Source organism: Oryx dammah, unplaced genomic scaffold (genome assembly GCF_014754425.2).
Source record: "Oryx dammah isolate SB20612 unplaced genomic scaffold, SCBI_Odam_1.1 HiC_scaffold_28, whole genome shotgun sequence".
NCBI lineage: Eukaryota > Metazoa > Chordata > Mammalia > Artiodactyla > Bovidae > Oryx > Oryx dammah.
The window spans coordinates 111,783,428-111,797,251 of NW_024070212.1; the positions used below are offsets into that span (position 1 = coordinate 111,783,428).

General features: G+C 43.4%; 1 non-coding gene and 1 pseudogene across 1 annotated transcript; both read right to left on the bottom strand.

Annotated features, from left to right (window-relative positions):
• Positions 1-2,166: 2,166 nt before the first annotated feature.
• LOC120857141 lies at positions 2,167-2,230 on the bottom strand (annotated as a pseudogene).
• Positions 2,231-2,410: 180 nt separating this feature from the next.
• Positions 2,411-2,490, bottom strand: LOC120857142. The gene has a single exon (XR_005719611.1). It is a non-coding gene; the product is annotated as a small nucleolar RNA U2-19 (small nucleolar RNA).
• Positions 2,491-13,824: the final 11,334 nt, after the last annotated feature.

The following is a 13,824-nucleotide window of genomic DNA, read 5'->3' on the forward strand; positions in this document are numbered from 1 at the left end:
TCTCTGCCTCTGGAAAAGTCTGCCAACCAGAGGTCTAGTCTTGCCTCTCCCTGGCTGTGTTCACGGGGCCCACAGATCCCCAGGCTCCAGTGTGCTGATGCAGCTGGACACTGGGCAATGCGCTCATCAGTTATTCAAGGGGTCTTAGAAACAATAGAGTAAGTAAGCATAACAGTAAGTTCAGTGCTGGCTTCCTAAGGGAAAAAGGAGAAGGGATCATTTCATCCACTCATAAGCTAGAAAAACAGAAATATCTCCCCGAAACAAACAGACCTTCTTTATGTTTAAACTTATCGGTAAGATGGCTGGGAGAGAATTTTGGCTCCTGGTATCTTTCTAAAGGGCTTCCCTGGGGGCTCAGTGGTAAAGAACCCGCAGTCCAATGCAGGAGACAGCAGTTCAATCCCTGGGTCAGGAAGACCCCCTGGAGAAGGAAATGGCAACCCACTCCAGTATTCTTGCCTGGGAAATCCCATGAACAAAGGAGCCTGGTGGGCTACAGTCCATGGGATCGCAAGAGAGTTGGACACGACTTAGCAACTAAATAATAACAACAACAATCTTTCTAAAAGAGTATAAGCATTATCTCACTTACAAACACATAGAAATAAGCATTTGTTGATGACCTACTCTGTGTCCAATATTTCGACCACCTGATGTGAAGAGCTGACTCATTTGAAAAGACCCTGATGTTGGGAAAGATGGAAGGCAGGAGGAGAAGGGGACAACAGAGGATGAGATGGTTGGATGGCATCACCAATTCAATGGACATGAGTTTGGGTAAACTCTGCGAGTTGGTGATGGATAGGGAGACCTGGCGTGCTGCAGTCCATGGTATCACAAGGAGTCGGAAACGACTGAGCGACTGAACTGAACTGAACTGAACTGTGTCATCTACATAGTATTTCTGCAACACTCACACAATAGTTTACATTTAGTAACACTTATTATGGGACAAGCACGTCTTACTGTAAAATAGTTTATTTGTTTATCTCACTTAATTCTTACAACAAGCAGAGGAGAAACAAGTGTAAGAGAATATCCCTTTTAAAAAAAAGAAATAGAGTCACAGATGTAGAAAAACTTATGGTTATAGGGGAGAAAGCAGGGATGGGAGGGCAGGGGTAAACTGGGAGACTGGGACTGACATATAAACACTATTATATATGAAACAGACAACTAATAAGGATTTACTTCATAGCACAGGGCACTCTACTCAATAATCTGTAAAGACCTATATGGGAAAAGAATCTAAAAAGAGTGGATATGTGCATACGTAGAACTACAACATTGTAAATCAACTATATTCCAATAAAAAACTGTTTTAAGAAAAGAATACTCATCTTAAAGTTGAGAAAACTGAAGCTTACAGTGTTTTGAAGTCACAGATTTATAAGCTCTGAATTGGAAATAAAAATCAAGCCTAAATCAAGACTCTATTTTTAAAATCCTGTTTATTATAAATGATTTCTTATAATTTTCCTAAGTAGGGCCTGTTTTCATAACCAAAACATTCTCTGGCCCTCGACAGGGGAAGCAGGCTCCAGGAAACCGTGTCCTGGATGTTCCCAACAGAGCTGGGGCTTCTGTCTATCCATCAGAACAGCTCCCGCTCAGACAAGGCCCCCGGAGAAGAGCCCAGTAACTAAATTCCAGGGAGACAAGGAGGTGTCCCAGCTCTGGTGGCTTCTATCTGCCTGGGGCTTTGAAAGTGAAGTTGGATTGACTCTTCTATAAATTTCACCTCTGCTTAATTTTTTTTCCCACTGGGAGGATCCCCAATAACAATTACTTTCAAATTTAAGGGTCACCACGTGTGGCCAGACAGTGCTAATCCAGAAACCACCTAAGTCTATTTTCATGAGATCACAGACAGTAGCTTTGGAATTTGCTGTTACTCCAAACAGGCAGAGGGATGATAAACCTTAGCATCTGGACACGGGTAGCCTGCACTGCAGCGAGAAAGGCATGCAGTAGTTGACAGAGTTTTGATTAAGGATCCCTGGTCTGTGCTTATGGAAGGAAGTGCAAATAGAAATAGACAAGTCTTGATGAACAGAGAGTTTCTTCCTCCATCCCCTTACAAAAGCCTTCCCCCACAAACTCCCTCTTCTTTCTGAGAAATTTTAAACAAAAATAATTGCTTTAATCTTTTTCTTTTAATTCTGAGCTCAGATCAAGTGCAGAAACCTTCATAAAGATCCATAGTAAAATCTTTTCATCATTGCTCAGAACTGATTAGTCTTTCATACACACACACACACACACACACACACACACACACACACTCCATCAGTAAGTCCTCAGTTACCCACTGTCGCCTTTACACACAGGCAGGCACACACACACACACACACACACACACACACACACACACACACTCCTTATTGTTTTAAATTATCCTTTTGCTTCTCAGAACTATAGAGATCATGGATTAGGGACACCAAGAGATCTTTTGATGCTCAGATTTGGCTGTTTTCATCATCGACAATTGCTTTAATCTTTATGCAAAGAATCATCTTCTCATCCTAGGACATATTAGCAATCCCATCACTGTGTCCATTTCTGCCCCCTGGGAACCCTCCTCTTTTGGATCTACCAGGCGCAGAAGGCATCAAGCTGCCCAAGCCCCTGGGTTGCCTTTATCTGTCTGAGGGGGAGGTCTACTTAACTGCTCTTCCCCCCTGCTGACCATTCTAAATCACACTGCCTTTCCAACCTGTGGGGCTGGAAACTTCAAAGGCCTGGGTCACCACCCTACTTAGCATCTGTGAATGTCCAGCAACCCGGAAACTTGAAAGAGAATGTCATCAGCTCCCTTGAGAAATCACCATTAATTTTGTAGCTAATGGTCCTGCCTGCAAAGCCTGGGGTGGTGTGCGTGCGTGCGTGTGTGTGTATGGGCGTGTGTGTGCGCGTGTGTGTGTGTGTGCGTGTGTGTGGGTGTGCGTGTGTGCTCTTCCTCTTCACTTCTGCTTAGGTTCTAGCAAACACTGGAAACAGCGCTGAGTTTAACACTCTGGAAAGGCTGCAGTGAATGTCGCATTTTGTCCTTGGAGTCAATCTATATATAGTTAAGGAAGGAATCTAGTCCCAAAGTGGGGAGCAACTCAGAAAAGACCACCACGGAAAAGAATCAGTGCGAACTCTCTCAGAACCCCAGGTGAAAATTGTATTTCTTTTATTGTCTAGGCAACACAGCAGAAATCTTCAGCAGGTTTAAATACACGGTTTTGGGTGAAAAGTTTAATGGACAAACCCTCAGGTTTTCTGCGTGATGGAAAACTTTGTTGTAAGCTCTGTTCCAGTGTGGAAGGGGCTTTTCCTTTCACAAGAAGAATGCAGCCCCATCAGATATCCCATCCCCTAAGGAGGCTGAGAAGAGAGCTCCATGCTTGCAGAAGAGAAACCTCTGAGCTGCACACACTGCGTGGAGGAGACCAGCTTCTCTAGCCCGGCTGGTGAGGCTCTGCTCTTTGAAGTCTCTGTTGCTGAAAAGCTGGCGTCTGGGCAATGGCAGGTCAGGATGGAGCACAGTGAGAAAGACCAGCCATCAGTGATAAGGCCTGGATGTTGAGAAGGTCCAGACCAATGCTGCCTGCCCAGCCCACACTGGGTACAGGTGTGGAATACTGGTGTTTATCTTTCAAGTCTCTTAATGCAAATTCTTATCTCGGTGTGAAGATGATCCATCAAGGGGGAGAAGGGGCTTTGACTGCTTTAGGGCAATCTCAAGGACTTTATCTCAAGAAGTGTGGCTGGAGGGTGGGTGCAGGGAGAAACAGGCATGGGTCCTGCCAGCTCACCTCCCCATCCTGGAGGGGTCAGGGCCCTTATTGGTGAGGGGAGTGAAACTCACAGAGTATTCACAGAGTTCCCAGAGCTGAACCCAGGGAGCATTTACACCAGAGTTTAGGATATCCACTCAGGCCTTTCTTAACTTCTCATGTTAACCCTCACTTATAGGTGCAGTTTTTCTTTCAGCTTTATTGAGATAATAATTGACTATACAGTACTGTATAAAGTATAAAGCATAATGATTTTTTTTAAATTTTTTATTGAAGTGTAGTTGATTTACAAAGCTGTGTTAGTTTTTGCTGTACAGCAAAGTGAATCAGATTTTTAAGATTCTTTTGAAGATTCTTTTGGTTATTACAGAATACTGAATAGTGTTCCCTGTGCTATGCAGTAGGTTCTTATTAATTAACTATTTTATATATAGTAGTGTTGCTGATAAAGGTCCATATAGTCAAATCTGTAGTTTTCCAGTAATCATGTACAGATATGAGATGAGCTAGACCATAAAGAAAGCTGATCACTGAAGAATTGATGCTTTCAAACTGTGTCTTCTCTCAGGAGAAGACTCTTGAGAGTCCCTTGGACTGCAAGGAGATAAAAACAGTCAGTCCCAAAGAAAATCAGTCCTGAATATTCTTTGGAAGAACTGATGCTGAAGCTGAAGCTCCAATCCTTTGGCTACCTGATGCAAAGAACTGACTCATTTGAAAAGACCCTGCTGCTGGAAAAGATTGAAGGCAAAAAGAGAAGGGGGCAACAGAGGATGAAATGGTTGGATGGCATCACTGACTCAATGGACATGAGTTTGAGCAAATTCTGGGAGGTAGTGAAGGACAGGGAAGCCTGGTGTGCTGCAGTCCTTGGGGTCTCATAGAGCTGGACACTACTGAGCAACTAAACAACAACAGTACAGTAGTATATGTACGTCGATCCCAATCTCCCAACTTATTCTCCCCCCCCTTTTCCCTCCTGGTAACCGTAAGTTTGTTTTCTACATTTGTGACTCTGTTTGTAAATAAGTTCATTTGTACCATTTTTTAACTTACATACATTATGAAATAATTACCATAATAATTTCAGTGGAAATCCATCATCTGATATAACATTACATAAATAGATTAGAAGGTATTTTTCCTTTGTGATGAGAACTCTCAGGATTCACTCTTTTAACTTTCCTATGTAACATACAGCAGTGTTATTATCCTCATCAAGTTGTACATTACTTTTGTTCAGTTCAGTTCAGTCGCTCAGTCATGTCCGACTCTTTGCAGCCACATAAATTGCAGCACCTGTCCATCACCAACTCCCGGAGTTCACTCTGAGTTGCGCCCATCGAGTCAGTGATGCCATCCAGCCATCTCATCCTCGGTCGTCCCCTTCTCCTCCTGCCCCCAATCCCTCCCAGCATCAAAGTCTTCTCCAATGAGTCAACTCTTCACATGAGGTGGACAAAGTACTGGAGTTTCAGCTTTAGCATCATTCCTTCCAAAGAAATCCCAGGGCTGATCTCCTTCAGAATGGACTGGTTGAATCTTCTTGCAGTCCAAGGGACTCTCAAGAGTCTTCTCCAACACCACAGTTCAAAAGCATCAATTCTTCGGCACTCAGCTTTCTTCACAGTCCAACTCTCACATCCATACATGACTACTGGAAAAACCATAGCCTTGACTAGACGGACCTTAGTCGGCAAAGTAATGTCTCTGCTTTTGAATATGCTATCTAGGTTGCTCATAACTTTTCTTCCAAGGAGTAAGCGTCTTTTAATTTCATGGCTGCAATCATCATCTGCAGTGATTTTGGAGCTCCAAAAAATAAAGTCTGACACTGTTTCCACTGTTTCCCCATCTATTTCCCATGAAGTGATGGGACCAGATGCCATGATCTTCAATTTCTGAATGTTGAGCTTTAAGCCAACTTTTTCACTCTCCACTTTCACTTTCATCAAGAGGCTTTTTAGTTCCTCTTCAGTTTCTGCCATAAGGGTGGGGTCATCTGCATATCTGAGGTTATTGATATTTCTCCCGGCAATCTTGATTCCAGCTTGTGTTTCTTCCAGTCCAGTGTTTCTCATGATGTACTCTGCATAGAAGTTAAATAAGCAGGGTGACAATATACAGCCTTGACGTACTCCTTTTCCTATTTGGAACCAGTCTGTTGTTCCATGTCCAGGTCTAACTGTTTCTTCCTGACCTGCATACAGATTTCTCAAGAGGCAGGTTAGGTGGTCTGGTATTCCCATCTCTTTCAGAGTTTTCCACAGTTTATTGTGATCCACACAGTCAAAGGTTTTGGCATAGTCAATAAAGCAGAAATAGATGTTTTTCTGGAACTCTCTTGCTTTTTCCATGATCCAGCGAATGTTGCTTTTGTAGTACTTGTTTATTTGATAACTAGAAGTTTGTACTCTTAGACTGCTTTCATCCATTTCCCCCTCCCTGTAACCCCTGCTTCTGGTGACCACATATCTCATCTCTTTTCCTATGAGTTTGTTAGTTTGTTTTGAAGTATAATTGATTTACAACACTGTGTATGTGACATAGGGATTTGATATTTCAAAATGATCACCACCATAAGTCTAGTTGTCATGTGTCACATAAAAAATATTACCTAATTATTGACTACATTCCCCACACTGTGCCTTTTATACCTGTGACTCATTTCTTTTGTTACCGAGCGTTTGCGCCTCTTAATTTTTTTCCTCTGTTTCTCTCCTCTCCCAAACCCCCTTCACGCTGGCAGCCTCCTCTCCCATCTCTGTATCTATGATTCTTCCTGTTTGTTCGTTTGCTTCATTTTTTAGGCTTCACATATAAGGAAAATCACACAGTATTTGTCTTTCCCTGACTTATTTCACTTAGCATAATACCCTCTAGGTCCATCCACGCTGTTGCAAATGGCAAGATTCCATTCTTTTTTATAGCTGAGTAATATTCCACCATATATATGTATACATATATATATACCACATCGTCTTTAACTATTCGTCTATTGGTGGGCACTTTGGTTGCTTCCATATCCTAGTCATTGTAAATAATGCTGCAATGAACACAGGAGTGCATATATCTTCTCTGATTCATGCTCTTGTTTTCTTCAGATAAATACCCAGGATTGAAATTGCTATGTCATACTGTAGTTTTATTATTAATTTTTGGAGGAATCTCCTTACTGTTTTCCATAATGGCTGCAGCAACTTACATTCACACCAACAGTGCACCAGGTTCCCTTTTCTCTACACCTACTTGCTGTCTTTTTATAGCCATTGTGACAGGTGCAGGGTGACATCTCACTGTAGTTTTGATTTGCATTTCTCCCATGATTAATGATGCTGAGCATATTTTCATGTACCTGTTGGCCTACATGTCTTCTTTGGAAAACAGTCTATTCAGACCCAATTTTTTTAATTGAGAGTTTTAAGTATACGATTTTATTTTCTAAGAAGTTTTTATTTTTTCATTGAGTCCTTTTATAAACAACCCTGTAAAAATATCCCACTTAAACAGTTCCAGTCATGAATTTTTATTATTGTTATTCAAGCCCAGGACTACAATGTTTTATTTAGTATTATAAAATGCAAGAACATACAAATCAGAAAAAGAATGTTTCTGAATTTCATCCTTCTGAGATAACCACCATTAATCACTGGTAGATAGACCTCATTCCAAACAGTCTTTCTATGCCTATGGAATCTTTTCTGTTTGTGAAAACAATCTAGGCAAAGTACATTAGAACTGACTTTGGGTAAGTAAACAATGCACACGTATTAATACACTCACAGTCAAACTAGTCAGTTTTAAGGGAAATCAACCCTGACTACTCATTGGAAGGACTGATGCTGAAGCTGAAGCTGCAGTATTTTTGACCATCTGATTCCAACAGCTGACTCATTGGAAAAGTCCCTGGTGCTGGGAAAAACAGAGGGCATAAGAGAAAAGGGCATCAGAGGATGAGATGGCTGGATGGCAACACCAATGCAGTGTACATGAATGTGGGCAAACTGCGGGAGACGGGGAGGGACAGGGAGGCCTGGCGTGCTGCAGGCCATGGGGCCACAAAGAGTCAGACACGACTAGACGACCGAACCACAACAACAACACACACACACACACTCAGTACTGCAGACGGAGCCACACTATGCACTCCAAAATGGAGTTTGTCTTCGTGCTGACAACTTCATAGGCGTCTCACCGATGTCTGACTTAACTAATCCCCAGCTGATGGACCTTTAGGTGGCTTCCAATTTTTAAAAACAAAGTACTGCAAAAAGCACCAATAAATTTATTATAGAATAAAGATTGCTATGAACAGTTATTGTTGTTCAGTTGCTCAGTTGCATCTGACTCTTTGAGATCCCATGGACTGCAACACACCAGGCTTCCCTGTCCTTCACTATTTCCCTGAGTTTTCTCAGACTCAAGTCCATTGAATTGGTGATTCCATCCAACCTTAATCCTCTGTCATCCCCTTCTCCTCCGGCCTTCAATCTTTCCCAGCATCAGGGTCTTTTCAAATGAGTCAGCTCTTCCCATGAGGTGGCCAAAGTATTGGAGCTTCAGCTTTAGCGTCAGTCCTTCCAATGAATTTCAGGACTGATTTCCTTTAGGATTGACTGGTTTGATCTCCTTGCTGTCCAAGGGACTCTCAAGTGTCTTCTCCAACACCACAGTGTGAAGGCATCAATTCTTTGGCCCTCAACCTTCTTTATGGTTAACTCTCACATCCATACATGACTACTGGAAAAACCATAGCTTTGACTATACAGAACTTTGTTGTCAAAGTAATGTCTCTGCTTCTTAATACACTGTCTAGGCTTGTCATAGCTTTTCTTTTAAGGAGTAAGTGTTTTCAATTTCATGGCTGCAGTCACCATCTGCAGTGATTTTAGAGCCCAAGAAAATCAAGTCTGTCACTGTGTCCATTTTTTTTTTTTGTCATCTACTTGCCATGAAGTGATGGGACAGGATGCCATGATCTTGGTTTTTTGAATGTTGAGCTTTTAATTTCTTAACTTAAAAAAAAAAGGAGGGTACTTGACCTTGAAATTCCCAGTCTCAAGGGCTGTGAGACATCAACTTCTGTTTGCTTATAAACTGTCCAGTTGATGGCACTTTTTTTTATAGTGGCTTGAGTGACTAAAGACAAACACTTCTTAGTACAATTTAGAATATTGATGATATTTCCATTTTTTGGCAATTAAAAATAATGATGCAATGAGATTTCTCCAACCAGTACCTTTGCATATTTATGCCACTATTTCGGTAGGATAAATTCTGAGGAACAGGGTTGCTAGGTCAAAGAATATGGGTATCTTTCAATTTTGATTTCTCTACATTTTTTGCTTCCTTGTCGCCTTCCAACGTGCCATTTACCCAGTGTACCAATCCAACTCCTTGACAGTTTTTACTTCTTACCCTTCATGCATGTGTGCTGAGTCACTTCAATCGTGTCCGACTCATCATCCTGACCCTTGTCTTCATCTTCACGTGGAGTGCTCCCTATCTGTGTATCTGCCTCCAAATTTCCTCCTTTGTAAAAACACCCGTCAAACTGGGTTTGGATTCCCTCTCATGACCTCATTTTCACTTGATGACCTCTATAAAGACCCTTTCTTCAAATATGGTCACATTCTGAGGGTCTGGCAGCTAGGGCTTCAGTGTATCCATGGGGTGTGTGTGTGTGTGCTAAGTTGCTTCAGTCATGTCCGACTCTTTGTGACCCCATGGACTGTAGCCCACCAGGCTCCTCTGTCCATGGAACTCTTCAGGCAAGAATACTGGAGTGGGTTGATATTTCCTCCTCCAAGGGATCTTCTCAATTCAGTGATCGAACCAGCATGTCTTATGTCTCCTGAATTGGCAGGTGGGTTCTTTACCAGTAGCGCCACCTGGGAAGTCCTCTCACTCCTGCGCCTACCCTAAAGATTAGCATTCTTTTTGCTGCTGCTGCTAAATCGCATCAATCGTGTCCGACTCTGTGCGACCCCATAGATGGCACACAACAGGCTCCTCCGTCCCTGGGATTCTCCAGGCAAGAATATTGGAGTGGGTTGTCACTTCCTTCTCCAATGCATGAAAGTGAAAAGTGAAAGTGAAGTTGTTCAGTCATGTCCGACTCTTAGCGACATACTCCTTTCCAAATGATTCTGTATTTTCAAGGTTACTGAAAGGAAATGGCAACCCACTCCAGTATTCTTGCCTGAGAAATCCCACAGACAGAGGAGGCTTGTGGGCTCCAATCCACGAAGTCGCAAAAGAATCCCACTCCAGTTAGCAATGGAACAATAAGGACAGTGTGAAATGTTATCAATTGCGGGAAGCCGGGTGAACCTTAACACAGAATGTCTCGATTATTGTTCCAATTTCCTCTGAGATTACAATTACTTAAAACTGAATTAAAAAATACATGTCCCTCATGGAAATAGAGAATAATAAATAGGGAATATAGCATTCTTTTTAGTCCTTATCAATTATTTGGGGAAAATTTACTAAACGATCACAGTGATTGCCCCTCAGGGGCAGCTGTGTTTCTGAATTTTCATTTTCTCTACAGTTTCTTTAAATATCCAGCTTTTCTACTTTGATTGTCAATAATCTTATAATTTATTATTATACTAAAGGTGAAGTGTTAAATTAGCTTTCGTGACTGAGAGAAATCACCTATGATTAGAGACTAGAAAAGATTTAGGAAAATTGCAGTGTAGGAAAAGGCCTGGCTCCTAATGAATGGGTAGAATTTCTGACTGGGCAGGAAGGCTGGAGAGAACTGTTGAGACTCAGGAAAGGAGGTGGAGGTGTTGGTAGACAATAGGGAGCAAGGATTTTCAGCCAAGGAAGACTCTGGTGGGGTGGAGTTTAGGAAGAAGACTCTAGTCATGGCCTTTAGGAGAAACGGGGCCTGGAGAAGGACCAGCCCACAAGCAATTTCCCAAGCCCAGGTAGGAGGTAATGAAGGTGTAAATTCAAGTACTGGGAGGCGCTGGAGAGGGAGACCATGGCAGCTCACGCTGGACTGAAGTGTCAGTCTTTCCAGGGTCAGCCTCTCTCCCAAAGCAGCAAAGGAAGCTCTCGTTGCCATTCGCAGGAGCAGCTGCAGGTGAAATGGAGTAGGGCCCTCCCATCCTTTCCCCACCATGCCCTCCACCTGCCTTTTGTCTGTAGAAAAACTTCAGTCAAAGAATAACTTTAATCAGAGAAATGAGAAAATACAGATGCAAAGGAAAACTGTCAAACAGCACAAGATAATCATAGTTTAGTCATTAAGCAAAGTCAAGGGCATTCACTTCTTCCTCGACTTCCCTAGAGGCTCAGACGGTAAAGCATCTGCCTACAATGTGGGAGGCCTGGCTTGGATCCCTGGATCGGGAAGATCCTCAACACGCTTCAGTATTCTTGCCTGGAAAATCCCATGGACAGAGGAGCCTGGTAAGCTACAGTCCGTGGGGTCGCAAAGAGTCGGACACGACTGAGCGACCTCACTTCTTCACTTCAAGGGTTATCGATAATATTCTGAGTCATTTCCTTTGAGCTGTCCTGTTGATACTAAAACCTCCACCAGGTGGGAGACATTAACTACATGGTGACCAGACTAACCATGACATGTTGCTGTTTGTTGTTTTAGTCGTTAAGCCATATCCACCTCTTTTGAGACCCCATGGACTATAGCTTGCCAGGTTCTTTGGTCCATGGCATTTTTCGGGCAAGAATAATGGAGTGGATTGTCATTTCCTTCTCCAGGGGATCTTCCCAACCAGGGGGTGAACCTGTGTCTCCTTCATTGGCAGGTAGATTCTGTACCACTGAGCCCCCAGGGAAGCCTGTGGCCACAGTTCCAAGAGTTGGCCTCAAAGAAATGGGAACAAATTGACCCTGGAACTGAAGAATAAGTGTACGTAAAACAATGAAGACAACCCTGATCAGACCACGGCAAGACCAGTTTTGAGGTGATTGTCAGAGCTGACTTTGCTGCTCTGTAGGGAGCCCCCTCCCTCCACTCTATACACCCCTAAAATTCCCCTTGGAAAACTCTCGCCCCTGATTGTCAGGGGGGCTTGGCCTTTGGACACCAGTCCACCCCTTATCCTGGTTGCTGATCTCCAAAATAAAGCTACCTTTCCTTTCCTCCAGCCTTGCCTCTCCGGTTTTGGCTTTAGAGCAGTGAGCAGTCTGATCCCACTTTCAGTCACACGGGGACATAAGCAGGTTTTTCTAGCTCAGCTATTTGAGAAAAATAAATCTGAGTTTAGAGGCCTGGAAGCATTTTGCAATTTCTCATTCACAAGAGGTCATGCTCAGGCTAGCAAAAAGAGGGTAATTTCAACCACAATGAATGTCTTTTCCCTTGAGAACATTGCATTTCTCCAAAACATCAAAAAAAAAAATGCATGTGTTTGACCAGTTTCATTTTTAGATCAATATTTTTCAAGGCACAAAAGAAATTTCAATTCACGGGAAAACAATACAGGAGTCATGGAGACTCTTGCCACTGACCCCCCTTTCAATCACCAGAACAGAGTGTCCAGGAGAAGGCATGGTTCTTATTTCTCCTTCATTTCTTTGTTTTAAATGCAGTCGCAGCATTCCCCTGTTCATCTTCCAAAGAGCCATAGAAACTAGTCCCATAAAATGCACTGTCAGGGATTAAGTAACTGGCTTATGGGGACTGAATCTTAAAGGTAATTCTTTGGCAAAAATAATAGTAATAATAATAACTCCCCAATCCCTTATAACCACAAAGTGGGCTTCCCAGGTGGCACTAGTCGTAAGGAACCCACCTACTAATGCAGGAGGCATAAAGACGTTGATTTAATCTCTGGGTTGGGAAGATCCCCGGAGGAGGACATGGCAACCCACTCCATTATTCTAGCCTGAAGGAACCCTTGGACAGAGGAGCCTGGTGGGCAGCAGTCCGTAGGATCACAAAGAGTCAGACACCACTGAAGCAACTTAGCCTACACCCGCACAACCACAAAGCTTTGTTTCTCGCATAAGTTACACTTTGGCAGAAGGTTGGCTCTGGCTCTGTCCTCCCTTGTCCAGAAACACATCCAAGGGGCAGCTGATCTGGGGGCCCAGGTCTCCTTCTCATGGTGAAGGGAAATAGCCAGAAAGCTTAAACAAAACAAAAGAAAAGCAAGCAACAGCAACAGCATCAACCCTGACAATGGATCTTAAAATGCCACCTGGGCAGCTGGGGACAGACAGGCTCTATCACTTTTGCTCACATTTCATTGGCCAAAGCAAGTCCCACCCCCAAACTCACCCAGTAGGATAGGAAGTAGACTCCACCCAACAAAGGCACCACAGTCACAGGCCAGCTGGGCCACCATATAAGCTCCTAGGGGGGAGGGGAAACAGGGCAGGCTGTGCCATGGCCGGTGGTTGAGGGGCTGGCATTTGACACCACCTTGTAGGCCCTAATGCTTTGACTCTCCCTACTACTCTGCACTTCCTCTCAATATGCTTCATGGGCTCACTGATTGGAGCTCTGCTCCCAGACCTGTGCCTTAGATTCTCAGCCTTTGGTGAGGATTGTGTTTCATGTTGTAAAGGGACCGTTTGTATGTGTGCATGCTCAGTTGCTCAGTTGTGTCTGACTCTTTGCGACCCCATGGACCATAACCCATCAGGCTCTTCTGTTCATGGAATTTTCTAGGCAAGAATACTGGAGTGGGTAGCCATTCCCTCCTCCAGGAGATCTTCCCAACCCAAGGATCAATCCACATCTCTTGCATTGGCAGGTGGATTCTTTACCACTGCGCCATCTGGGAAGCCCAAAGAACCATTTAGGACCACCAAATTTCCACCCAAACCAAGACCTCTGGACTGTGCCCCGATGGTGTAAAAGATGATTCAACTCCAGTTCAAGCTCAACTTTCTTTCATGCTACATGAGTTTGAGTTGTTGACTTTCATCCTTCCCGGGGACCTATGCCAGTCTAGTCTCTCCTACTGTGGTCCTCACCCTTCCCTGCTTCTTCTAATTCTCCATCACCCCACTGTGAGGTTGCAACAAACTGTGCTGCCAAATAGCA